The sequence below is a fragment of the Balaenoptera borealis genome, assembly GCF_965194805.1.
Source record: "Balaenoptera borealis genome assembly, chromosome: 16".
Classification (NCBI taxonomy): domain Eukaryota; kingdom Metazoa; phylum Chordata; class Mammalia; order Artiodactyla; family Balaenopteridae; genus Balaenoptera; species Balaenoptera borealis.
The window spans coordinates 63910930-63936591 of NC_138872.1; the positions used below are offsets into that span (position 1 = coordinate 63910930).

A 25662-nucleotide genomic window follows, 5' to 3' on the forward strand; every position below is an offset into this window, starting at 1 on the left:
AGTTTGCATCTGCTAACCCCATACTCCCACTCCATCTCTCCCCCACCCCCCTCCCCCTTGGCAACCACAAGTCTGTTCTCTATATCTGTGAGTCTTTTTCTGTTTCATAGATTGGTTCATTTGTGTCATATTTTAGATTCCACATATAAATGATATCACATGGTATTTGTCTTTCTCTTTCTGACTTAACTTCACTTAGTATGGTAATCTCTAGGTCCATCCATGTTGCTGCAAATGGTGCCCTTGTACTTTTGATGCTAGTTTTTGGTTATGCCTGTTTCCCAATTATGTCTACTTAGTTTTAAAGTATCCTTAAACCTACTTTTACTTTATAATGTTACATTATATTAATATATAATACATTATAAAAGTAAGATGTTATGGAAAACCCGGAACGAACTTTTTGGCCAACCAGTATATTAAATTAATATATTATATTTTCCTTTATTTTACTCTCCATCACATACCATGACACCCTCCTCCCTTTTAAGGAAAGTACAAAAGAGTTGGGGGAAGCAAGACCCCAAAAAAGGGTAAAATGCAAAGAGACAACCATTAAGGTTTCTAAATGGGGTTTCTAATCCTTGTGGTCCCCCTGTCCTGCCTTCTTAGCACTCATAAGCAACGAGGAAGGAAAAGGTGTGATCATGCTGAGAGTAAACTCAACAGCGTCGACTCTAAACTGTGTGACCTGGGCAATGTATTTTGCTTCTCTGAGCCTCAGTTACTTTACTTTTAAAATGAGGATAATAGTACCTACTTCCCAGGGGTGGTCGTGAGGGTTAAATGAGTAAGAATATGTAATATGCTTAGGACCATGGCAGGCGCACCTGCAGCATTTCTGTGTCTGGTGCTCTCATCAGCTTCATCCCCCTCATCATTTCCACAATCAAGCACAGCCAAGAAGGAGTGAGAGGGTTCACCCCTTTTTTGATCCCAGTGCAAAAGCAGTCCCTCAAAAATACTGTACGTAGCACAAGGAGTCGGCAAGCTCTGAGGGTGCACAGAGGCTGGGATGGGGCTTGGGGAGAGACTCTTGTAGTACCCAGCTCTCTCTAGCACCCGCGCTTTGGCTTAGGTGCTTATGCAAAGTCTGAAACCCTCCCCTCTCTGCTTCCTGTTCCAGTTCTTCCCAAATTTGCCTCAAGCATCTCCAGCAGGCACCACGTGCTCCAGCCAAGGGGGTCCCACAGAACCACTCACTCAGCCCTCGCTTCTTGGACTCTTGCCCAGTCGTGGTAACACGGGGGTGGCGTTTGGTGACTGTGACCACTTTGGTGCTTGCCAAGTCTGTCGCTCAATAACCTAAGGTAATTGGTTTCCTTTCCTTTGTGACTCACCCCATTCTGAATCTGTGATCAGCTCTATTGGAAAAATTGGGAATTTACTTTCTATTATATCTTGTAATCACCTGTTACCGTTAAATGGATAGTTTTAATTTTTCTACTGCTATTGTAATTTTTTAAATTTTATTTTGAAACAATTTTTCATTCCTACGAAGCTGCAAACGTAGTTAAAAGAGTTGCTGTGTGCCCTTCTCCAAGCTTCCCTCAACGGTAACATCTTACATAACCAGACTGCACCATCAAAATTAGGAAAGTGACTCTGGTACAATACTGTTAACTAAATCACAGACATTATTTGGATTTTGTCCATCTTTACAGATTCTCGTTCGCGCCCACGTGCACGTGTGTGTGTGTGTTTGTACACCTACGAAATTTCATGAAATGAATAAGTCCCTGCAACCACCACAATCAGGGCACAGAACTGTTCCATCAGCACAAAGAAATTCCTTCACGCTACCCTTTTCTAGCCACACCCCCACCCCTAATGGCCTGCAACCATCGATTTGTTTTCCATCATAACAATTTTGACATTTTGAGAACACTATATAAATAGTGTCCTTGTAATTTTTTATTCTAGCTTTTGGTTATGCCTCCTTTTGCAGTTGTATCTACTGTTTCCAAAGTATCTAGAAACATACTTTTATATTTTATTTTATTCCCCATCACTCCCCATGTATGACATCCTTCACCCATTTGGGGAATGTATAAAATAGGTGAGGGAAACAAAACAAAAGAGCAGACTAAAAAGCAAAGTGACGACCGCTAAGTTGCTAAACAAGGAAATAATCGTGAGAATAGTAACACTAGCAGTAATAACAGCTTACATTTACTGGGCCCTGACCGTGCGCCAGGCACCGCTGTAGGTACTTTGTAAACATCATCTCATTTAATTTTCACAACCCCCATCATGAGGTAGATGTTATTATTATCTTAACGGTGCTACTATTATATTATGGGTGAGGGAACTGAGGCACAAGGAGGTTATGTAAATTTCTCAAAGTTAATGCCACAGAGTAATGGAGCCAGGCTGGGAACCCAGGAGGAATTCACCCCATCCCCCGAGTCCCACCACAGCGAAGAATTCACTTGACTTCTTCTATTCTGTAGCCAGGACCCACCCACACGGCTTCAGGAAACTCTGTGAAAATTCATAAACTCCTGAAGAGTCATAGATTCTCAGAGCTGAAGGGGCATCAGAGACCATGTGACTCAATTCCTTAATTTTACACTGAAGAGATGGAGGTCTGATAGCATTTGGGGCTTGAACAAATGATTTAGAGGCACAGGATTAGAACCTTGAGCTACTGGTGTCTTTTTTTTTTAAAACAAATATTCCTTTTTTCCAGCTTTTTTGAGGTATAGGTGACAAATTAAAATTGTATATATTTAAGGTGTACAGTGTGATGATTTGATAAATGTATACAATGTGACATGGTTACTACAATCCAGCTAATTTACATTCCCATCACCTCACATGTTTACCCTTTTTTTTGGTGAGAACAATTAAGATATCAAGTATACAATACGATATTGTTAAACTATAGTTACCATGCTGTACATTAGATCCCCAGAACTTATTCATCCTGCATAACTCAAAGTTCATAGATTTGAAAACCTTCTTAGGGATTTTCAGGATTTGGGCAAAAGTCAAGGTGTGGGACCAGTTACCTTCTGCTTTGGTTTTTATATGAAAGTTTCTATCACTTGCTCTTGTCCTCCTCTCCCAAATAGAGCCTTTTTTTATGATCAGTATAACCTTGTCATTTTATGATTAGTCACTAACCAAAGTCAATTCACTTGTTCGGTTCATATTAGTCAGGGTTCTCCAGAGAAACAGAACCAACAGGATGGTGGTATATATCAATATATAAAGAAATTTGTTATAAGGAATTAGCTCGTGCAATTTTGGAGGCTGAGAAGTCCCAAGATCAGCAGTCAGCAAGCTGGAGGTGCCATGCACACACACACAGACACACACAGACACACACACCCACACACACTTCTACTGTATTACAGCCATTGTGATTTGCAGGCTTATTTGTTATAACAGCTAATATTACCTTAATTAATACATGGCATCAGGTCTGATTCATTTTAATCCAATTCTCCCAGCAACCAGTCACTGAGCATCTATATGCCAGGCACCGGCCTGAGTGGTGGAGTGCCAGGCCCTATAGTGTAGGTATGATTCCTGCCCTCATAGTGCTTTCAGGGTAGGGGGCTGGCGCCCTGCTTCTGGCCTCTCCCAGTGTTCTGTGCTTTTGTCTATCATAACACTTCTCATGTTTCATCATCATCGTGTATTTACCTGTCTCTACTGTGAAAATATGAGTTGCTTGAGGGTAGATAACATGTCTTAATTTGGTTTCTAACACCATGGTGCTGGAGACACAGTGCAGGTTGGTAAATGTTTAATGAATAAATGCCCCACCTGCTGTTGTCACATTTTGCCCCCTTAACCCTGGTCAATAGAGAAGGACCCACTCCATGTCCTTTTTGCACTTTGTGACTTACTGGCTTTTTTCAGAACCACATGGAAGTCTCTCCACAAAAAAGGCAAATTCATTGAATCAGAAGAGAAATTTTCTGTCTCACTCCGTGGCTTCCCCCCCATGAGAAAATAAAATATTTGACCGTTTTCTCCGTTGTCCTCCTACTATGTTTTGAATTGGGCTGCATTTTGCCGTGTTTCTCCTGCTCAGAAATGATGAATACCCTTTAAACCAACACAGTGTTATTTGCAAATGAACTTAAAGAGGAACGAAACCGTACAGGGCCGAAGTGGGCTCCAGCAGTGGCTTGGAAAAACACATTTTTCAAAGTACCAACTAAAAGGAATTTACCCAATTTAATTTTCAGGTAGGTCTATAAAATTAATAAGTATTCTGACTGAAAAACATAATTAAACCAACGGTGAATGTAAATGAGGAAGGGAAGTATCGTGCTATGACTAGAAGATCGTTTTGCAACCGAATGACCCATACCAAGAAAACAAATTATTAATGCAGTCTTATTTCTCAAGAATATTCAGGGAAACAAGGAAGCTCTTGCAGTTCTGTATAATCATCTTCTTGGGGATGTATGAGCAAAGAACAGCAGGCTCAGCTGGAACAAGAGGTCGTTTCCACAGCACTGAAGCCAAGGGGGAGCTGCCATTTTCCATACCCAGGTGGAGACAGTTTATATAAAACTGGAGCCCACTTCCCACCCTGTGGAAGACACTGCTCAAAGCTAGGCCTCCTACTAACAGAATCATGATTTTGTTTAAGGGAGGGCATTCTGCAAGCTACAGGGCATGGATCATGACTGGTCTAAGCCATTCAGGCACCTCTGTTTACCTTTGCTGGATACCGTATTTCTCAGCTCACCTTGCAGCTAGGAGTGACCATAGGACACTGTCCTGGCCAAGGAGACATCAGCAGATATCTGCTATGAAACTGGAAAATAGTTTCTCCCTAATAAAAGGAGAAAGAAGTAAAATGATCCTCTCTCAACACCCTGGCTCCCCCATTTTAACCTCTCGTTCCTGTCTTTGAAGGTAGCCATGATGCCTGGAATTGTGGCAGCCATTTTGCAACCATGAATCAACAAACATGAATATAAAAAGCCAATAAGCTAGAGATTGTAGTCCATACTGGAAGAGATCTGGATCTTTAATGACATTATTGAGTTGCTAAACCAAACCAGGAGTGTCTGTCTCCAGCCTTCTTGTTAGTGAGATAAGAGATGTCTACATTGTTTAGGCTACTGTTGATTAGAATTCCATTACTTACAGCCAAACAGAATCCTAACTATTTCTAATTCAACCCCCCTGTAATGTCCCCAGAAGCCATCTCTTCCTCACAAGCTGCTCTGCTGCTTTCCAGTTCAGGCCTGCTCATCTTTCATCTGAGCTATTGCTCCAGCCTTTTAACCAGCCTCCCTACCTTCAGTCTCATCCAGACTATCTCCTGCACAGCAGCCTCTGTGATATAATGTTCCTTCCCAATTTGTGCATCTGACAAATGCCTGTTCATCCTTTAGGCGCCTTTAGGGCCAAAATCAATCACCACCTCCTTTGAGAATCCATCTCAGTTTTCCCAGGCAAATCCATTGATCCCTTCTCCTTTTCTGCAGGTAGCACTATTTCCATATGTATTTCAGAGTATTCCTTCCTCACTTACTTACTCAAACATTTGATGTACCAGAAAGCACATCTGGTCTTATCTCTTCCACTTACAGTTACATGTATCTCAGTAGAAATCTAGCTTGTGGTCAGAGACTACATCTTATTCCTTTTGTGTCCCTAGCACCTAGCACAGCCTTTGACACCTCCTAAGAACTCCATAAATATTCATGGAAGAAATTCAACCTTCGAGGCACAGGAGATAAAGTAGTGAACAAGACAGAACAGTCCGTTCTACCCTTCTGGTTTACCAACTCCAGCAGGAGACTCAGTAAACAAATAATTGCAGACATTTAAGCTTGGAGAGTGTGTGGGATGCTAAAAAAGGGGAATTAGAAGATACTGTGAGGAGTGTAACACAGGAATCTAGACTGTAGAAGGAGGGGTCAGACCAGGGCTCCCTGAGGAAGTCACTCGTGTATATTAAAACCCTCAAGGCCATGAAAAGGGAAGAAATTGAGTTTTTCCAAAGAGCTAGAAGAGAGTCATTGTGGCCGTAGCACAGTGAGGAAGGGGAGGAGAGGATTCACGGAGGTAAGCAGGGGCCAGACCACGGGGGGCTTGGAAGACCATGGGAAGGTTTTTTTTAACATAAAAAAGTGTATTTTTTCATGCTAAAAATGTCCAATTTTGTCACACATTGTGTATGTTTTAAATATAGTCCAATAATGCTGATATACAGAAAACATTGATCATCAAATTAGCAAATCAATGATACCTTTCCAGCATTTATTAATAATGTGCATGTAGCTTATCTTGTTACTGGAATAAGTTAGTCAGCATCTATTTCCCAGATGAACTGAAACACACAAAACGTTGGTCATTCATCTCAAGTTTCAGTTTTAAAATAATGAGTAGTGGTGATATGTGGTTTAATTCTTTAAAAAAATTATTTTATGATGGTAAGACCACTTAACGTGAGATCTGCCCTCTTAACACAATTTTAAGTGTACAATAGAGCGTGGTTGACGACAGGTGCCATGTTGCACTGCAGATCTCCAGAGCTGAGTCACCTGACTTCACTGAAATTTTGAGCCTGTTGATTAGCAACTCCCCATTTCCTTCCCAGCAGGCCCTGGGAGCCATCATTCCTTCCTTGATTCTACAAATTTGCCTATTTTCAATATCTCATATAAGTGGAATCATGCATCTTTCTGTGACGGGCTTATTTCCCTTAACACCGTACCCTCAAGGTTCATTCATGTTTTTGCAGAATTGCAGAATTTCCTTCTTCTTAAGGCTAAATAGTATTGCGATGTATGTCTCTACCACATTTTCTTTGTTCATCTGTTGATGGACATTTAGGCTGTTTCCACATGCAAAGAATTTTTGACGTTTCTCCCAAGTGCAATGGGAAGCAACTGAAGGGTTTCAGGAAGATGGGATGACAGTGATCTAATTTACATTTAAGACAGTCACTTTGTTGGCTCTGATGAGAAGTTATTGGAAGGAAACAAGAGTGGAGGTTGAGGGTGGAGTTAGGAGTCTACTTCAAGAAAAGATGGCAGCTTGGGTTAGGGAGAGAGCTGTGGGCTGAGAGGAATGGGCAGATAGGAGGGAGGTTTGGGAGTTAAATTGACAGGACTTGGTGACAGGTTGGATGGGGGGCTTGGGAAGCAGGAGAGACGCAGTTTCAGACACGCAGGGCTGTCTCTACCTTCGCCCTCCTGCCTGGCTGCCTCCTGACTTCCCTTGGGGCACGGGGCCAGGGTCTTCCATCTCCGAGAGGCTGCCAGGCTCCTTGTCCCAAGCAAACCCGCTTAGTGGGAACAAGGTCAAAGAGAAGCCTTTCCTTCTAGAAAAATCAATGAAACATAAACCAGAAGAAAAAATATTAAATCTGCCTGCCTTTCCTTCCACACATCTGTCCCTGCAGAAAGATGTATGTGGCATTTCCCAGTAATTAAATCATACGGTTGAGAGGAAATGCAAGGGATCATTTAATTCTCCAAAGTCTGTTTCCCTGGAGGATGCTTCTTCTCCAGCCCCCACGGGAGCAAGGTTTGTGCAGAGCGCCGTCAGCCTCCTGCTGCAAGCCCTGCCCCTCGTGGCTGTGGTCTCCTCTGACCCGACTCGGTTAGGATTTCCTGTTATGAACTCTCAGAGCCCCCTACACCTTCTAGCACTTATCACTCTGCATTTAAATAATTAATCGTGTAGGCAGTTGTGTAATGTCCTGTTAGGGTGGGGGACATGCCTGGTGTGTTCAGCCTGCTTTCAGAGTTCAGACTTATTTAATAGCACTAAATTAACTCACCCCAAGGGCTCACCCAGATATCTGACCATCCCCTGGATCATCTCGTGTCCTTGTGAAGGGCACCTCAAATCCCAGCCAGCCCCCAATCCCACCGACTCGGAGGAAATTCTCTCATCTCAAATATCTGCTCTGATGCTTACAAGCTATGTGACTTTGTCCAGTTAGCTGACTTCTCCACTTCTCTGTTTCTTTATTCCTACAGTGAGAACTGTACCACCCACCACAACGTAGTGGTTACGACCCTGGAGTCAGTGTGGCTCAGGTTCAAATCCCAGCTCTACCACTTCTCTGCTGTGTGACCTTGGGCAGGTCGCTTAACCTCTCTGAGTCTGTCCCCACTTCTCTAAATTGAGACTCAAGAGTATCTATGATGTAGGATTGCTGTGAAAATTAGATAACAGGTTTTTTAGATAGCCCCAAATTTGGCACTTATTAGATACCTAATAACTATGAACTGTTATCATGATTATGGCTGGTTTATCATCTCACATAGCTGTTGCAATGAAAGCACTTTAGTACACGGAATAGACGCTTAAATGACACCATTACCAACACCAGGGACAGCAATGGCTAACTCTTGTTGAGTGCTTAAAAGGTGCCAGACATTGTCTCAGTGGTTTACTTACGTTAACTCAGCAACCTTGAGAGGTGCTGATAATATCCCCATTTTAATATAAGGAAATTAGAACAACTCAACAAATATTAGATAATAGTACCATCAACAAACATTCAATCAGCACCTGCTATCTGCCAAGTACTACACTCAGCCCTGAGAATACAGACATTCTTTCCTTCTGGAAACCCACAGACCAGCAGAAGAGGTAAATAAACACATCACTAACTTAAAGTGCTCTGCTCACAGTATGAATAAAATTGTATGCAAATACTGAGTTAATAAGCAATTTTTTCTGAGACAGTAGGGGAGAGGATTAAACTGAAAGTATAGGAAAGAACTATGTAAATATGAAAGCACACACACAAAAAAGAAAAATAGTATCATTAGCAGTTAGAAATAGCTCCCTACCTACCTGCCCAGGCGAGAAAGAACATACCTTAGGTGTGAGGGGAAGAGAGTCAGCTTAGGTTCACTTGATTGACGTTGTCCCCTCCTTGGCTGGTAGAGTGGAGGGTCTTTTTTTTTCCTCTTTGCTTTTTTTTTTTTTTTTAAATCTTTATTGGAGTATAATTGCTTTACAGTGGTGTGTTAGTTTCTGCTTTATAACAAAGTGAATCAGTTATACATATACATATGTTCCCATATCTCTTCCCTCTTGCGTCTCCCTCCCTCCCACCCTCCCTATCCCACCCCTCTAGGTGGTCACAAAGCACCAAGCTGATCTCCCTGTGCTATGCGGCTGCTTCCCGCTAGCTATCTATTTTACGTTTGGTAGTGTATATATGTCCATGCCACTCTCTCACTTTGTCACAGCTTACCCTTCCCCCTCCCCGTATCCTTAAGTCCATTTTCTAGTAGGTCTGTGTCTTTATTCCCGTCTTGCCCCTAGGTTCTTCATGACCTTTTTGTTTTTTTTCCTTAGATTCCATATATATGTGTTAGCATACTGTATTTGTTTTTCTCTTTCTGACTTACTTCACTCTGTATGACAGACTCTAACTCCATCCCCCTCACTACAAATAACTCCATTTCGTTTCTTTTTATGGCTGAGTAATATTCCATTGTATATATGTGCCACAACTTCTTTATCCATTCATCCGATGATGGACACTTAGGTTGCTTCCATGTCCTGGCTATTGTAAATAGAGGTGCAATGAACATTTTGGTACATGACTCTTTTTGAATTATGGTTTTCTCAGGGTATATGCCCAGTAGTGGGATTGCTGGGTCGTATGGTAGTTCTATTTTTAGTTTTTTAAGGAACCTCCATGCTGTTCTCCATAGTGGCTGTATCAATTTACATTCCCACCAACAGTGCAAGAGTGTTCCCTTTTCTCCACACCCTCTCCAGCATTTATTGTTTGTAGATTTTTTGATGATGGCCATTCTGAGTGGAGGGTCTTGAGATGGCCCATATCTGTTCATGCCTGAATGTGGGCTGATCCATCTAATTCCAGAGTGGTGGCCTGATGTTAATAATAACAGTGGCTGAAATAGGAAAGCAGCTTTATTAGAAGCAAACCATTTCATTAATTTATTCATTCAACAAATATTTACTGAGTGTAGGACTCTCATCTGAGTGCTCGTCAGTCTACAATCTAGGCAAAGTCTGTGCCATCATAATGCGTATATCCCAGCAAGGAAGATGGACCATGAGCAAATAAAATAATTTGCTTATGTTTTATAAATATTTAGTGGACTTGATGGTGATGTGTGCTAACAGAGGAAAATAGAGCAGGAAAAGGAGGGGAAAATGAGTCTTGGGAGGGAGAGTAGAATTATCATGTATACAGGGTGTTGTATTCATCTGCTAGGGCTGCCATAACAAAACACCTCAGACTAGGGGGTCCTAAAAAACACACATTTATTTCCCACAGTTCTGCAGGTCAGAAGTCCAAGGTCAAGGTGCTGGCAGGGTTGGTTTCTCCTGAGGCTTCTCTAGTTGGCTTGCTGATGGCGGCCCCTTGCTGCCCCTTCACATAGTCGTCCTTCTGTGCATGTGCACTCCTGGTGTCTCTTTTTGTGTCCTAATCTTTTCTTATAAGGATACCCATCAGATTGGATTAGGCCTCACCCTAACAGCTTCATTTTAACTGCATTACCTCTTTAAAGACCCTTATCTCCAAATACAGTCACATGCTGACGTACTGGGGGTTAGAACATCAGTACATGAATGGGGGGAAGGAGGGGGGGGACAGAATGCAGTCCATAACAGGTTTTGGGAAGCCTTCACCCATTTATATTGTATTTGATTGTAGTTGACCGGAACTTGAAGGAAGAAATGAGTCAGGTGGACGTTTGGAAGAGCATTCCGGCCGAGTAACAGCAAGGGCAAAGGCCCTGGAGTAGGAATTGAGTGGGTGAATTTGAAGAACAACAGGAGACAAAAGCAGCTCAGGCTGATTGAGTGATGCTGTCAGAGAGACCATGAGGCAGGATGAGCCTTGTAGTCAATGCTTGAAACGTGAATTTTATTCTTGGTGAAATGGAAGGGATTTTGGAGAGTTTTGAAAAAAGGAGTGGTACAGATTGCATCACTCTTGTTTTTAAAAGATTCCTCTGGCTGCCGTGCTGAAAGCAGACTTTAGGAAGGCAAAGGAAGAGAAAGAGGACTGGTTACAAAGCTATTGCAGTAATCTGGGAGAGGGATGAGGGTGATCTGAGCCCAGGTGTTAGTCCTGCAGGTGTCAGGAAGCCAGGTGGAATATGATGAATGTTTTGAAAGTAGAGCTGAGAGGACTTACTGATTGGTTGGATGTGGGTGAAAGAAAAGGAGGAGACAGGGAGAGCCCACGTTCTTTGGCCTGGACCACCAGAAGAATGGAGCCTTGTTGACTGAGACAGGAGAGACTACAGTTGGACAGGTGGGAAGTGGGTAGATTGGAGCCCTTTGGACCATTTGGTGTGAGCTGCCAACAAGACACCTGCAGAACTACTGAAGGAGTTTCAGCAGAGACATCCAGGTTTGGAAGCAGAAATTTGAGAATCATCAACTTACTTTGAAACCCATGGGACAAGAAGATAAGGCGGCGGGGATGAACACAAACAAAGCAGAGAAAAGCTCCGAGGAATCGCTCCCGGGCCACTGCAGTGCTGAAAGCAGAGGCTTCTAGCCGGGAAGGCCATGAACTCAGAGGGCAAAAATAAAAAGCGTCTTCATTTCCACTGACTCCTAACTGAAATTTGATATGTCCCTCAATAATGAATGAGGGAATAAACCACAGCAGCATTAAGTATTAGAGTAGCTGTGACCATGTCACCAATAGGAATCATAGCTAATTATCATGTTGTAAGTGTTGCCAATATTTCAAAACATCATTTACACTTATCACTGTTTAAAAATTATGAAGTCTTTAGACCTGCCACTGGACCTTTTTCTTTAATGTGTTAATAAAGAAGCCCATATATTACCATTTCACACATTAGTGTTATTAAATATTTTGATAACTATTTTCAGTGAAATTAGTTTCTTTGAAAAGGCAATGCATTTTATGGATATTTAAAAAAAATCATTATTCTAAGAAGATATCCACAAGCTTCATCTGCCTGTTGAAGGGGTCCAAGCCACAGAAAAAAAAAAAGCTCAGTCCTCTGCTTTAAAGGTTGAAGGATCAACAAAGGAAGTGGCGAGGAGCCAGGCTCCCAGGCTGATTCTACAAACCTGGTCCCTCTCCCTGGTCCCTCCACCCTCCCTCCCCGATGACCATGTCCTGTGTGTCTGGCCCTGTGCTCAGTGCAACTTGGATTCTGAAATGAGTGAGTCAGAGCCTCTTCCCCCAGTGAGCCTGTTTTCCAGAAGGGGCACAAGTACCCATACAGACATTATACTCGTCAGACGTTCTTGCAACCTACAAAGGATACTCAGCTACTCTGTGCAAGTTCCCAGGACTATATAGCTTTCAAATGCAGGTTTTTACAGCCGGGGAGCAAAGAATTGACACTGTCATTGTACTCTTCTGTGGCTTTCTCTCTTCTAGAAGTATTCAGCTCAGAGAGAAGATCTCTTTGGAGAGAGTAGTCTATCTACGTTTATTTCATCACAGAAGGAGTAAGTCCCTTAAAGAACACATCCTGCCTCACGGGGCCACTCAGGATGAGAAGTTCCTTTCCACTGGTGGCCCGCTCTGTTTTCTCCTCGCTCACTTAAGTCCCTCCCTGGCCCAGGCTGGAGTCAGGGATGGGGGAGGGGACCAACAGCAAGAGCTATTTTCATTGTTCTTTTGCAGATTTTCTTTCCAAAACCTTGTGCGTGCCGTTTATCCCGCTGCACTTCTGAAAATAGAAGCACCAGAATGTTCAGATCCACATTTTGGGCCCTGTAGCTTGAGGCCTTCTATCTCACTGATGCTGTTTTGGGAGCTAACAAACGGCTGAATAGATTTTCTTGGCTCGCACCCACTGTCTCGAAGCAGCAGTCAGGGGGGTAGAGCATTTCAGAGCATTATCTTCGCCCCAAGAGGAAACCAACAGCATCAGAAAGCATCATCCTGCCTGCATTGCTGGGGGAAGACTTCACACCCACTTCCATGGCCTGCAAAAGAAATACAGAAAAGAGTTTGCTGCAAAAAAATGTGTCTATTAAAAAGCTTTAATTAAGAGACATACTGGACCAGCTTCATTTTTCCCCATTGGTAAAATGGAGGAGATGGTCTCAACTAAATGAAAGAATGTATGTATGAGGGGTGGGTATTTCACCATGAATTTGCCTTAGTTGAGAGGAGACCGTCTCCTCTTGGGGAAAATATCTTGGTAAGTGGTTTAGATGAAAGGGAAAGTGTGGAAGGCATGAGACGGCAGAAGCTCGGCTGACAGAAGACTTGGTTAAACTGCTTGGTTTAGAAACAGACAAGAAATAGATAAGAAGTAGACACCCTTTCTTAAACGGTGGGAACTTTATTTCAATAACATATTCAATACAATGAAGTAAGAAAGGCCTTTCTAACCATTCGTCTATTCAACAAACCTTTTTAAGTGCCAGGCACTGTTCCATGCACAGGGCTCCACATTTATGTCTTCTAGAAGACTCTCCATGAATATAAATGTGTGTTGGAGCATGGAGAAATGTTTGTAAAAATAAGGCGTCAGGAGCCCTAATGGATTCTTATAACTGGGTGACTGAGAGCAAGGGCTTTGCCATCAGCCAGACCTGCCGGGGTTCAAATCCCAGGCCTTCCTGCCAGTGATGTCACCTTGGTCAAGTTACTAAGTCCTCTGGGCCTCTGTCACCCACGGGGTTATAAGAACCAGGTAAGATAATGGTATGAAACATTTAGCACGGCACCTGCATATAATATGTACCTCCCAATGATAGCTGCTATCATTAAATAAACCCTCCCTTGCTATGTTCGTTCGCAAAGAACTTAACCTGCAAAAGTGTAATCTCATAATAAGCTGGGGTTATTAGTAAAATTCAACCATTAAGAAAGTGTTCTTTTCTCTGCTTAGTGTGGAATCTGCGAAGCCCTGCTCTGGTAGGAGTTGGAATTACGCACTTCTGTGTCCATTCTTATTCATGCATCCTTTAAGCCAATATTTGTTGAAGCCACACTATGTGTCAGACACTCTGCTGGGTATTGGAAAGGCAGTGGTGACAGAGAGGTGATCCTTGTTCTCATGGACATTGCATTTTAGCTGAGGAGATAAAGTATTAACTGCACAGATAATTACTTAGCAATTATGTACTTAACAGTACATTGACCAGTGGGAATGGGACAGAGGAAATGATCCTGGTATGGAAAAGACTGCTCAGTGGATGTGGCATTTGGGCTGATGCTTGAAGGATCTGGCAGGATTTAACGTATGATTGTGGTGTTCCAATCACTGTGTGTTGAGCCACTGGGCTTAGCAGTCCCCTGGCATTACTATTTGTGAAATCAGAGAGAGACTGAGCAGCATGGCGGGTAAGAACATGGGTTCTGGAGCCAAACTGCCTTGGTTTGTAACCACCTTGGATGACGTCTCTGCCTCAGTTCCTCATCTGTAAAATGGGGATGAAAATAGTGCCTGCCTTATTGGTTCATGGTGAAGATCAATGAGTAAAATAATATCATTAAATAATGGGAAACACTCATACCGTAAACCCTAAGTAAGTATTGGTGATTATTGGAGTTAATATTGTTATTTGAAATGAAGGAATAGGTCTTCTCCACTAAAATCTGTCCCACATATCTGGGAAATGGTGAGAAAACGCACACCAAAAATGGTCTAATCACTCCAATCCCACCTGCTCACATTTTCTACGCAGTCCCATCATTTTGAAGTGAATTTGGCCATCTTTCTTTGAAAGTGACATCGTCTGAGGCTGGGAGTGGAACCTACATTCTTCTTAGAGAAGTGAACAATCAGTATAAGAACTGCCGTGGGCAGAATGTCAAACAGAGACAAAGATGCAAAATCCAATTTTTCTCCGATGGTGGTATTTTCGACTCACTTTCATGGTCTTGATTCTTTAAATCCCTGGTAAACTCATCCAATCCTCCCTTCTATGAAGCTTCCGCTCCCTAAAAAGGGAGTTAAAAATGTTATTTTTATAGCTGGCATGAAAATACTCTTTAGGGGATCCTGTCTTTTTTAGAAAGACATCTTGATAATAAGCTTGAAGTGTAGAAGGATAGTAAAAAAAAAAAAGAGAGATAGATGACCAGCTTTGTACTCCAGACATTTTGGGTTGGGAAAAGTGAGAGACAGAGGAAAAGGGAAAAGTCACAGAATAAATCCAGCAAAGAAGCCAGAAATGGTCAATTTTTTAAAAAATAAGAAACAGGAATAGCTGAAGGAATTTTTAGATCTCGTGTGCCTAAAAATCAGTTTTCAAGTTGTGTGCTGGGTAGAAGTCATCCATCACCTTAAACTTTCTTTTAAGACACACACCAAATAAATGTCTTTTGTGAATTTTGGACGCAGAAAATTAAGGAAAAGTTTATGGTGTCCATATCTGCATAGTCCTCCTCAGAAAGAGACTGCGGTGAGATTAACAGGAAGTTAGAACTAGAGGTAACCTTAAGAATATACGACCCTGGAATCTGCAGAAATCTTGGAGCAGAGATTAAATTTTCCAGCTGAGGGTGGGATAGGGGGCTTCTGTCAGTTGTAAGGAAATGGGGCAGGGTGTCCTCAGATGACTTGTGAGTCACATGACCCTCTCCTTTATAAAGTTTCACACAGCAATGCATGGATTGCTGGAGGAACTAGTTTATGGGCCATTCTTACGACTGTTCGGGGCAGATCAGACATAAAAGACAGTAAAAGAAATCATTAGGTGCTCAAAGCAAAACAAATGAAAGCATAAAAATCTCAACATAAAAACTTATAAAAGAGCCTAACTAACCTAAAAAAAAGTCTTGCTAACTGAAACAAAGAAATCAATAGGAAACTAACACAGTATTGTGAAGCAATTATACTCCAACAAAGATCTATTTAAAAAAAAAAAAAAAGAAATCAATAGAAAGGCAAAAATGCAGTGGTTTTACTGATTTAAGATTCACCCTCTCTTCTAGATTAAAAAGGTATATTTAAACTTTTACTTTGCTTCTCCCAAGGCACTAGGAACTTTGTCTTGTCTTGGGGTGTTTTGTTTTGCCCGAGCTCATCACCCTATAAACTACCTCCTTCTAGAGTGGGAAGAGATGGAAACAAGAAAAAGCTACAGGCGTCCCTCATTTCATTGTGCTTCATTTTATCACACTTCCCAGATTTTTTTTTAATAAATTGAAGGTTTGTGGCATTCCTGAATCAAGCAAGTCTATCAGCACCATTTTCCCAACAGCATTTGCTCACTTCGTGTCTGTGTGTCACATTTTGGTAATTCTCGCAATGGTTCAAGCTTTTTCGTTATTATTATGTTTGTTATGATGACCTGTGATCCGTGATCTTTGATGCTATCGTGACTCACTGAAGGCTCAGGTGATGGTTAGCACATTTTAGCAATAAAGTATATTTTAATTGAGGCATGAACATTTTTTTTAGACATAATGCTTTTGCACATTTAATAGACTACAATACAGTGGGAACATAAATTTTATATGCGCCGGGAAACCAAATAATTCATGTAACTCAGTTTATTACATAACTCACTTTATTGCATTTGTCTGGAACTGAATCCACAGTATCTCCGAGGTCAGCCTGTACCCCAATTTAAAAATGAGGTGATTTTTTTTTCATTGACAACTGCTTTTTTATTAAAAGTTACTGAATTCCATAAAGCACACAATGTAGTTTATATTCAACTAACAAAAGTTTGATACATGTATTTAAAATATATAATATATAGATTTATGTCAATATTTATATTTTATTTAAAAAGCAGTAGCTTTACATATTTTACAACTTGATTTTATAAAATACATACATCTGCCCTATGCAAATCTTCAAGCATGAGCTTCCATTCCTATTAAAATGCGCAATCTGTATTTCTGAATATTGAGAGAAAAATGGTACCAACTAAAAATAACATATCCATTATGACTCGAACATGCACCTGATTTTTGGCTACTAGATAACTGACCTAATAATCTATTCAAATAACTATGTTCCTTGAGGTTGGCAATCAATTTGCATTATGTAAACAATCTGTGATTAACTATGAAGAGACTTGCATTTCCAGGGTATCTGACACAATCTACCAAATTCTTTATTTGTCCTGTTACAGGTTTTTAATTAGAGAAGCAAGATTATTCAGTAATTTGATGTGTCAGGAAATCTGACAAGTGAAGTCACACCTAACAAGCCAAAGCCCGGTGAGTTTTTTTGTTTTTTTTTTAATTTATTTTTGGCTTCGTTGGGTCTTCATTGCTGTGCGCGGGCTTTCTCTAGTTGCGGTGAGCAGGGGCTACTCTTTGTTGCGGTGCGCAGGCTTCTCGTTGGAGTGGCTTCTCTTGTTGCGGAGCACGGGCTCTAGGCGCGCGGGCTTCAGTAGTTGTGGCTCGCGGGCTCTAGAGCGCGGGATCAGTAGTTGTGGCGCACGGGCCTAGTTGCTCCGCGGCATGTGGGATCTTCCCGGACCAGGGCTCGAACCTGTGTCCCCTGCATTGGCAGGCAGATTCCTAACCACTGCGCCACCAGGGAAGCCCTAAAGCCCCGTGAGTTTTGAAACCATGCTTTTGCCTTTGAGAAAACAGCTCTGAGAATTATTGTAGGAGCAAACTTTTCTCAAAACCCTGAGGGTGTATGTGCCAAGAAATAGAACAAGAACTGTTTCTCCTTTCACAGTCAACTGCGCTCAACTTGCAAAACTAGAGTTCTTTAGGTATGTGAAGACGTATTGGCTTCTATTCAAACATTCCTTCCACATATTCAAAATGGCGTCAGCTATCACACTGTTTTACTAACAAAAAATTTTTCATAAGAAAGGTATTCATGTAATAATTTTGGAGATTCATCCCCAACTATAAGTCCCAGTGCTAACATTTGAGAATTAAAGTCACAATAAACACCTCAATTATCAGGACCATAGAACCAGAACTTCAACTTGAAGGACAGAGATCTAAGTTTGAAGTACATGCTTAGATTCCACGGGCCTCTAATGGTAATGGTGTATATAAGTCTGTCTTTAATTTATGCTGAGAAAGTAAAAGTCTCCCATAAATTATTATTTTTAGAAAATAGTTCCAAATCACAAAATGGTTTAGAAACTTAAATGGAAAAACACTTTCACCAAAATAAGTAATTTAATTCATCTGGGCAATAATTAGGCTTTGAGAGAGGAGTCACATCCAAAAAGTAAATGAAATTCCCTCAATACCAGTATTTAAGAATTAAATTATAGCTAACAACAGCTTATTTATCAAGTAGTCAGTTATTCAACAAGTTTAGCCATCTACTGATGGACTAAAATTAGGTATCGGAAATTCTTTATTTTATTTGTAGGATGGAGTCTTTTTATTAAAATATTTTTCTGATATAATTTTAATAATCCTCCTCTCGATTTCCTAACCTCAAGAAAGGGAAAGGGAGAGGAAAGGGAAGGAAGGAAAGAAGGGAGGAAAGAGGGAAGAAAAACTGAGAGGTCAGAGGGACACTGAAGACTGATCCATTGGTATCTGTGAGTAGACAGGAAGGAAGAAAAATAAAGGAGGAAGAAAAATAAAGTCTGCAAAGAGGATTAGGGCCAGGAGGTTCGGATTAAAAGATAACTTCTTCACAGATCTTAATGATGCAAAGGCATTAGCATGACAGAATAGTGCAGTAGCTGATTTTGATAACAGTGAATCCTCAGAAAAGAATCATATGGTCAAGCCTCAGCTCTTTATAAAAAATAAGACTTGATTACCAGAAACAAGTAATATGTGGTTACATACCGTTTTCAAATCATTACTCATTTCAATTCATCTTTGATGCAATCTGGGAACAATTAAGCAGTCACTAGATACCTATTCTGGGATCTGAAGAAATTATTATCCACCACAGGAATCTAATGATATATATTTCTGCATATAGTTAAAATTTCAGAATGGAAAAAGTAGTAAACTATTCTAGTTACTTTATACCAAATATTTATATACCTAGTCAAAACAATAAGTATTACGCTCTTTCTCCAGATGAACTCTATATAAAAGCTATTTTTAGCATTTTCTTCCGAGGATTTAAAAAAAGCCTTATTTCCCTGCTAGCTAAAAAAGAGGAATTTGTACATTACAAGTAAGTCCTTTAGAGATGAATATTAAATCCCTTAAGAGAACAGCTGTAAAATTTATTTTTAAAAATTTATCTTAAAAAACTGAAAACCGTTTCTCTCTTTAAAATCTATGGTATTAATTACCTACTTGACATAATTTTTTTTTTTGAAAGGACACCAGGTTCATGCAAAATAAGGAACTGAATGTATCACTGCCTTAACAGAATTTGGCAAACCAGAAGAATGACCTTAAAATAAATAAATAAAAAAGAACAGAGTACATATTGTCCTAAATCTGAAGGTATAATTCTGTAGACCTATGCAGCAGATAGTACCTCATAGAGGGAATGCAGGGAAGAGGGAAGTAGCATGTTCCTATGTACACTTTCTTAGTTACTCTGGTTGTCATTCAACAATGCAGTACAGAGAAATATTCTTTTTATTATTACAAAACTGTTAATTGCCCTCTCTTAAGCAATGACTCAGGTAAACATCTTATGTCTTTCATTTATGTAACTTACATTTAAAATTAACTTAATTAAATCTAAGTGTACAGGAGTTTTCAATGATTCCTAAGTTCAAGGAAGTAATGCATAAGGTGTTAACAGATTGCAAATTTTGAATGGTTGGTGCTTCTATATTTTAGGATATTTCATCCTATCTTCTTCTCCTTAAACCATAAAATGTACCAAAATTATTTGGTTTTCCTTTACTTTCCTCTATGTCATTTAATTTATTGTACGGTATCTCTATGTAGAGAGAGAGGTATGTTAAAATACTATTATTTGTATTAAAAAACTCAATTGAGGCTATATATGACCTATTAATCTATACAGTAACATTGTTAATCTTTGACCTGGTATATTAATTCCTTTGGTGAATAAATGTCACAGGTCATTTCTTTATAAAAGGGTTTTAGTAAGAGGACCAGCAGTACAGAGAGGGACCCCCTACCCCACCCCAGAGAATGATCAAGTGAATCAGTAGTTTAGAGCAGTTATGTAAAATATGCAAAATACATAATTTACAGCTGCAATTTTCATATTAAAAAGCAGTTAAAAACTAAGAGTAGTTCAAAGCATTCCAAAAAACATATTTTGTCTTGTTGAATCAGCCAACTAATAATACTGGTAGAGACTACTACTGTGAGAACTTATGTATATCTAGTCAAGAACAAAAATGTTTCTAAGTTTAAACAGTGGCAGTTGCTAACTAACAGTATAAACAGTGTACACAATTTGGTGGCTGGCCATAGTTTAAAATTTTTTTTTCAAGTTATTTCTACAGCAGACATATTTTAGAAGTCTACCCACCCCTGAGTTCAACAATTATACTTTTAGAGTATAAAATTATATGCTTTTAATTAACATGTACAAAGCTACAAAATGTCATCTATACAGAGATTAAAAACAATTTGTAAAATATTCTTTGCCAATTATTGATTGGAAGGTTTTGCTGGGGTACATATTTCAAACCTTTTAGCCAACTGGCTTTCATTTTTAAGCCCAAATTGATTCATATATTCACTGCAGGATATGTCAAAAAGAGTGCAACAATAGGCATTAGTAAAAGTAACATTGTAGTAGAAACAGATTTTGCATATGTGAAAAGGTAATTTATAAAATACATTAATTGCTTTTTTTTAAAAACATCTTTATTGAAGTATAATTGCTTTACAATGGTGTGTTAGTTTCTGCTTTATAACAAAGTGAATCAGTTATACATATACATATGTTCGCATATCTCTTCCCTCTTGCGTCTCCCTCCCTGCCACCCTCCCTATTCCACCCCTCTGGGTGGTCACAAACCACCGAGCTGATCTCCCTGTGCTATGCGGCTGCTTCCTGCTAGCTATCTATTTTACATTTGGTAGTGTATATATGTCCATGCCACTCTCTCACTTTGTCACAGCTAACCCTTCCCCTTCCCCATATCCTCAAGTCCATTCTCTAGTAGGTCTGTGTCTTTATTCCCGTCTTACCCCTAGGTTCTTCATGACCTTTTTTTTTTTTTTTTCTTAGATTCCATATATATGTGTTAGCATACGGTATTTGTTTTTCTCTTTCTGACTTACTTCACTCTGTATGACAGACTCTAGGTCCATCCACCTCACTACAAATAACTCCATTTCGTTTCTTTATATGGCTGAGTAATATTCCATTGTATATATGTGCCACAACTTCTTTATCCATTCATCCGATGATGGACACTTAGGTTGCTTCCATGTCCTGGCTATTGTAAATAGAGGTGCAATGAACATTTTGGTACATGACTCTTTTTGAATTATGGTTTTCTCAGGGTATATGCCCAGTAGTGGTATTGCTGGGTCATATGGTAGTTCTATTTTTAGTTTTTTAAGGAACCTCCATACTGTTCTCCATAGTGGCTGTATCAATTTACATTCCCACCAACAGTGCAAGAGTGTTCCCTTTTCTCCACACCCTCTCCAGCATTTATTGTTTGGAGATTTTTTGATGATGCCCATTCTGACCAGTGTGAGATGATATCTCATTGTAGTTTTTTTTTAAAAAAGAGAACCTAATTACAGTATCATTAGCTTACATGATACTGAGAGCTGGACCCTTCAAAAAATATTTTTTTCTATAGAAAAATATTATCTAGCTGTAAGCCAAGTCTTAAATACCAACAAAGCAAAGCAAAACAAAACAAATCCCTCCAGAACAAAACTGTATGGTTGTGTGAGACAAATAAGCAAACATGCCATATTCTATAGTGTACTTTTACCTAAATTTTAAAATAAAAATGTCCACACTCTTTTGTTAAAACATTAATAAGCCTCTGTCAAAATGTATTCCTTATTTTAGGGTACAGGATTGAAGGACAAGATGATGCTTACAAATAAAGAAAATTTACAAGGAAAAGCTTGACAAAAGTTTTTCAATTAAAGTATTGTAACGTTCAAACTTGACTTAAAACATAACAAAAGAAACAAAATTGCAGACAAAAATGTTTACGGATTTTCCAAACATAAATAAATGAAACAGTGTTTAGGCAGCAGGGTTTATGCTGATGGCTAGCAGGAAGTAACAGAGTATAATCTACTTGGAAAAAAAATCGTTAATGTACAAATAACAAGCCCAAATTATGGACTGCAGCAAGTTAATCATCACTGTCATTTTTCTTCCAAAATAAAGCCTTTATTAAACCATTCATACCCTATATTACCTTTACTTTACTATAAATACTATATTTACTTTACAATACCCTATATTACCTTTACTTCAGAGATTGAGGAACTATATACAACAGATGAATTCATTTTCACCAGAGGGATAACATATTCTACCTCTCTGCCAATGTCACTTGAAAACCGTCCATGTCAAAACAATTTGACAGCAGATATAAACAAGTCAATAAATACGCAATGATCTTTCATTACAGTCCTTTAAAAACGCATGTTAATTCATGCTGTTAACCTTAGGTTCACAGTGCATAGAATCCAAATATAAGCAGTTGGGGTGACTTTCAAAGTAATGTTGGATCCCTCACTTTATTTATAATCCCGCTCTAACGGATAAGTTCATTTCATAGGCCCTATCATGCATTAATCATTGGGTGGCAGGAGTTGATGAAAATTTTTCCTGTTACAACGTCCGTTGCCGGCAATGAACGTCCCAAAACCGCCAAGGAAGTCATTGTTATTGCACAGTACATGAGGACCTGGAACTTTTCCAAAAGCTTAAAAAAATAAAAATTAAAAATGGAATTATATTTGACATTTCCTGACACCTGCATCAATACTCTATGACTAATAAAAGCATGTCAGTTGCCTGGACTGAACCAGCGATCAACATGCGCCCAGAATGCACACAAGTAAAAATGCAGTAAAAGGAAGTAGTCTTCATTGTCTATAGGTCATTTCCAGTCAAAGGTTAAAGTTCAAAGACTGAATGATCAAAGTGCTCATTTTCTCAGTAGGACTGTCTTCTACTAGGAGGATGAAAACAGTGGCATCAACAAGTATCATCATGATACCACCATTTTGTTTTCTTTGGATTCTTGTTACATGTTCGAACATAAAAAGAATTCTGGTGGTCATCTCTGAGGAGAGTCAAAAGGATATCGACACTAAACTTAAATAGAAGTTGAAATTTTTCCCCTTCATATAAGGTACCTGGTGCACCTTCCATATCTACAATCCACTGTGTAATTGAATTTTGAACACTCTTTTCATTTAAAGGCATTCCGGGAGGTGGGTCATTTTGCAAAGCCAACAGTTCTTTTTGTAGTCGTTCTGCATTGACGCCATCAATGAGGTGCTTTTGAATGTTCAACATGATTCGATTCAACCAGCAAATTCTAGAAACAGCAAAATTTTATAGAAAGAGCGTGGATGATTCATTCTGGCAGAACTGGGTTTGATTTGTGGTTTTGTGTGACCACAGGCAACCTGCTAAGCCTCTCGGAGATGCAGTGTCTTCAACTGTTGAATGGAATGGTACCTACCTTACAGACTGCTGGGAACATAAACTGAGACCAAAATAGGTGCATTATTCACAAGAGTCATGTACCATAAAGTTTTGAGAACACCAATTTAGTGAACACTGAACCATTGTTCTTAGGGGAAATACAGGTTAGGTTCCTATAAACCTCTGGTCACAGCATTTTCATCAAACAATCAATACAGAACTTTGTTTTAAGTGTGTTTCTGTTTAAAAGCCTTTTAATATTAATGTTGATTCATTAATGTTGGTCTCAGGGCCAGCAGCACTATGACCCCTGCCTGTTATCTAGCTGTTCTCTCCATAAGGCACGTCCCAGCCTTACTGCACTTAGGAACACCAGACGGCACTTCAGCTCTATACTTGGAGACCATTTTAAACAGCGAAATCACCAATAAAAAGGACAAAAATGCAAATAGCAGTAGTGCTAAACAGACTTCAAAAAGAGCACTTGTTTGCAGTGTAAGAACTGCAACAACAAAGCCTGGTTGTCTCATCAAAGCCGTGCACATCAGCTGGGAATGTGCACGTTGAGTGACTGGAATTTTTTGCAACTCTGTGCATGGATGCAAATAACCACCAAAGTACTGCAAGTTTTCATTTGGGGATGATGAAAAAATTGTAGCGAGTAGGCAAATTCACAAATACAAAATCTGGAAATAAATGAGCATCTACTGAAATATATGTATGCTTAGAACTGAAGAAATGCTTTGTTTCCCTCTTTTTCTCTTTTCCCAGTAACATGTTAGACATTGCAGGGAAACCAAGGAAGTTTGAGACAAGTAGTGTAGAATCTGTTTGTCAACAGGGGGAATAAAAAACAAAAACAAAAATAGCAGCTGAAAATTAATTAAGATGAGAGGAATAAGCGTCTCTCATAGCCCAAGGGGTGCCACAGGTAGTGGGTGATTAACAGCCACCTGCCTGATTCAGGCAGTAAGGACTACAGCTGGAATGCAAGCAGGTCCTTGCATAAGCCTAGCCTCACTCCTAGCTACCCGAGGAATGTGGTCCAGGACAAACAGAACATCAGCAGTTCCTGTGACTTCTGGAGTGGAATTTGTCTCTGTGGTCACAAGCAGAGCTCTCTCACTTACCAGCTGTGTGACCTTAGGCACATGACTTAACCTCTCTGAACCCTGGGAACTGTAACTCAGATATTAAATTCCTCTCTCCACCCCATAGGAAGGTCCCATGATCCTTTGGAGAAGCACCAATGGAGAGGATCTTGTTTCCTGAGCATTGAAATCCTCAGAGAAGCACTTTGAAAAAACCCTGTGAACAGCTGTGTAAACAGCAGACGTATGAGTGCTCTCTGTGACCAGCCCCTCACGTACAGGTACTGTTGGGGACTGAATGTTTGTGTCCCCCCTCAAAATTCATAAGGTGAAACCTAACCCCCAAGATGATGGCATTAGGAGGTGGGATCTTTGGGAGGTGACTGGGTCATGAGGGTGGAGCCCCCACGAATAGGATTAGTGCCTTTATAATAGGGACTCCAGGGAGCTTCCTCCATGTTAGGGCAGCCTGAACAGATTAAGACAGGCACTCAGTTTCCTTCTCTGTGAAACAGACATAATAATAAGACCTACTGCAGGAACTTTGTGGGGTTGTTGTCAGTCATTACATGGAAAGCACTGAAAACAGGATTCCAGAGGATCTCAACAAATACCAGTCACTTAAAATATTCTAGGATTTCTTTCATTCTTTCTTTAGCTTCAAGTTAGGAATTGCTTTGTATTCAGGAAGCTCCCTCGCCAGGCAAGAGTTCAGATGCAATGTGCAAGCTAACCAGTCTTATAAATTAGCACAAACATATGTCAGTGGTAATTAATTAAATACCTCTGTCGCATCACTAATAGCACCGGCTGAGGACAATATTACTGTTCAAAGCACACCGTCACCCATTTCTCAGTTTCACATTGTATGAGGTATAAGAGTAATCTGTTTAGGGGTTTAAACAAAAGCCATTGCTTTTTCATGTTGAAGGAAAGAGGAACCTCCCAAAATAGAAACAGAGCCTGCTTACCCTCTATTCCTCCCACTTTCTGCAAGATCTTCTCAAGGAGCCAATTTACATACAGTGGACAAAAAACAAAAAAAGACTAGTGCTCATTGTTGGTTTATCTTGTTCCCTCTCCCTGTGGTCTCAGATTTGTGAGTTTGCCTCTTAGCATCAAGTTTTGTTTTTTTTTTAATAAAG

At 40.0% G+C, this 25662-nt stretch overlaps 1 pseudogene across 1 annotated transcript; it reads right to left on the reverse strand.

Annotated features, from left to right (window-relative positions):
- Positions 1 to 372: 372 nt before the first annotated feature.
- On the reverse strand, positions 373 to 25628 carry LOC309614363 (ubiquitin-conjugating enzyme E2 W pseudogene; annotated as a pseudogene). Its single transcript has one exon. The product of its transcript is annotated as a ubiquitin-conjugating enzyme E2 W pseudogene (transcript).
- Positions 25629 to 25662: the final 34 nt, after the last annotated feature.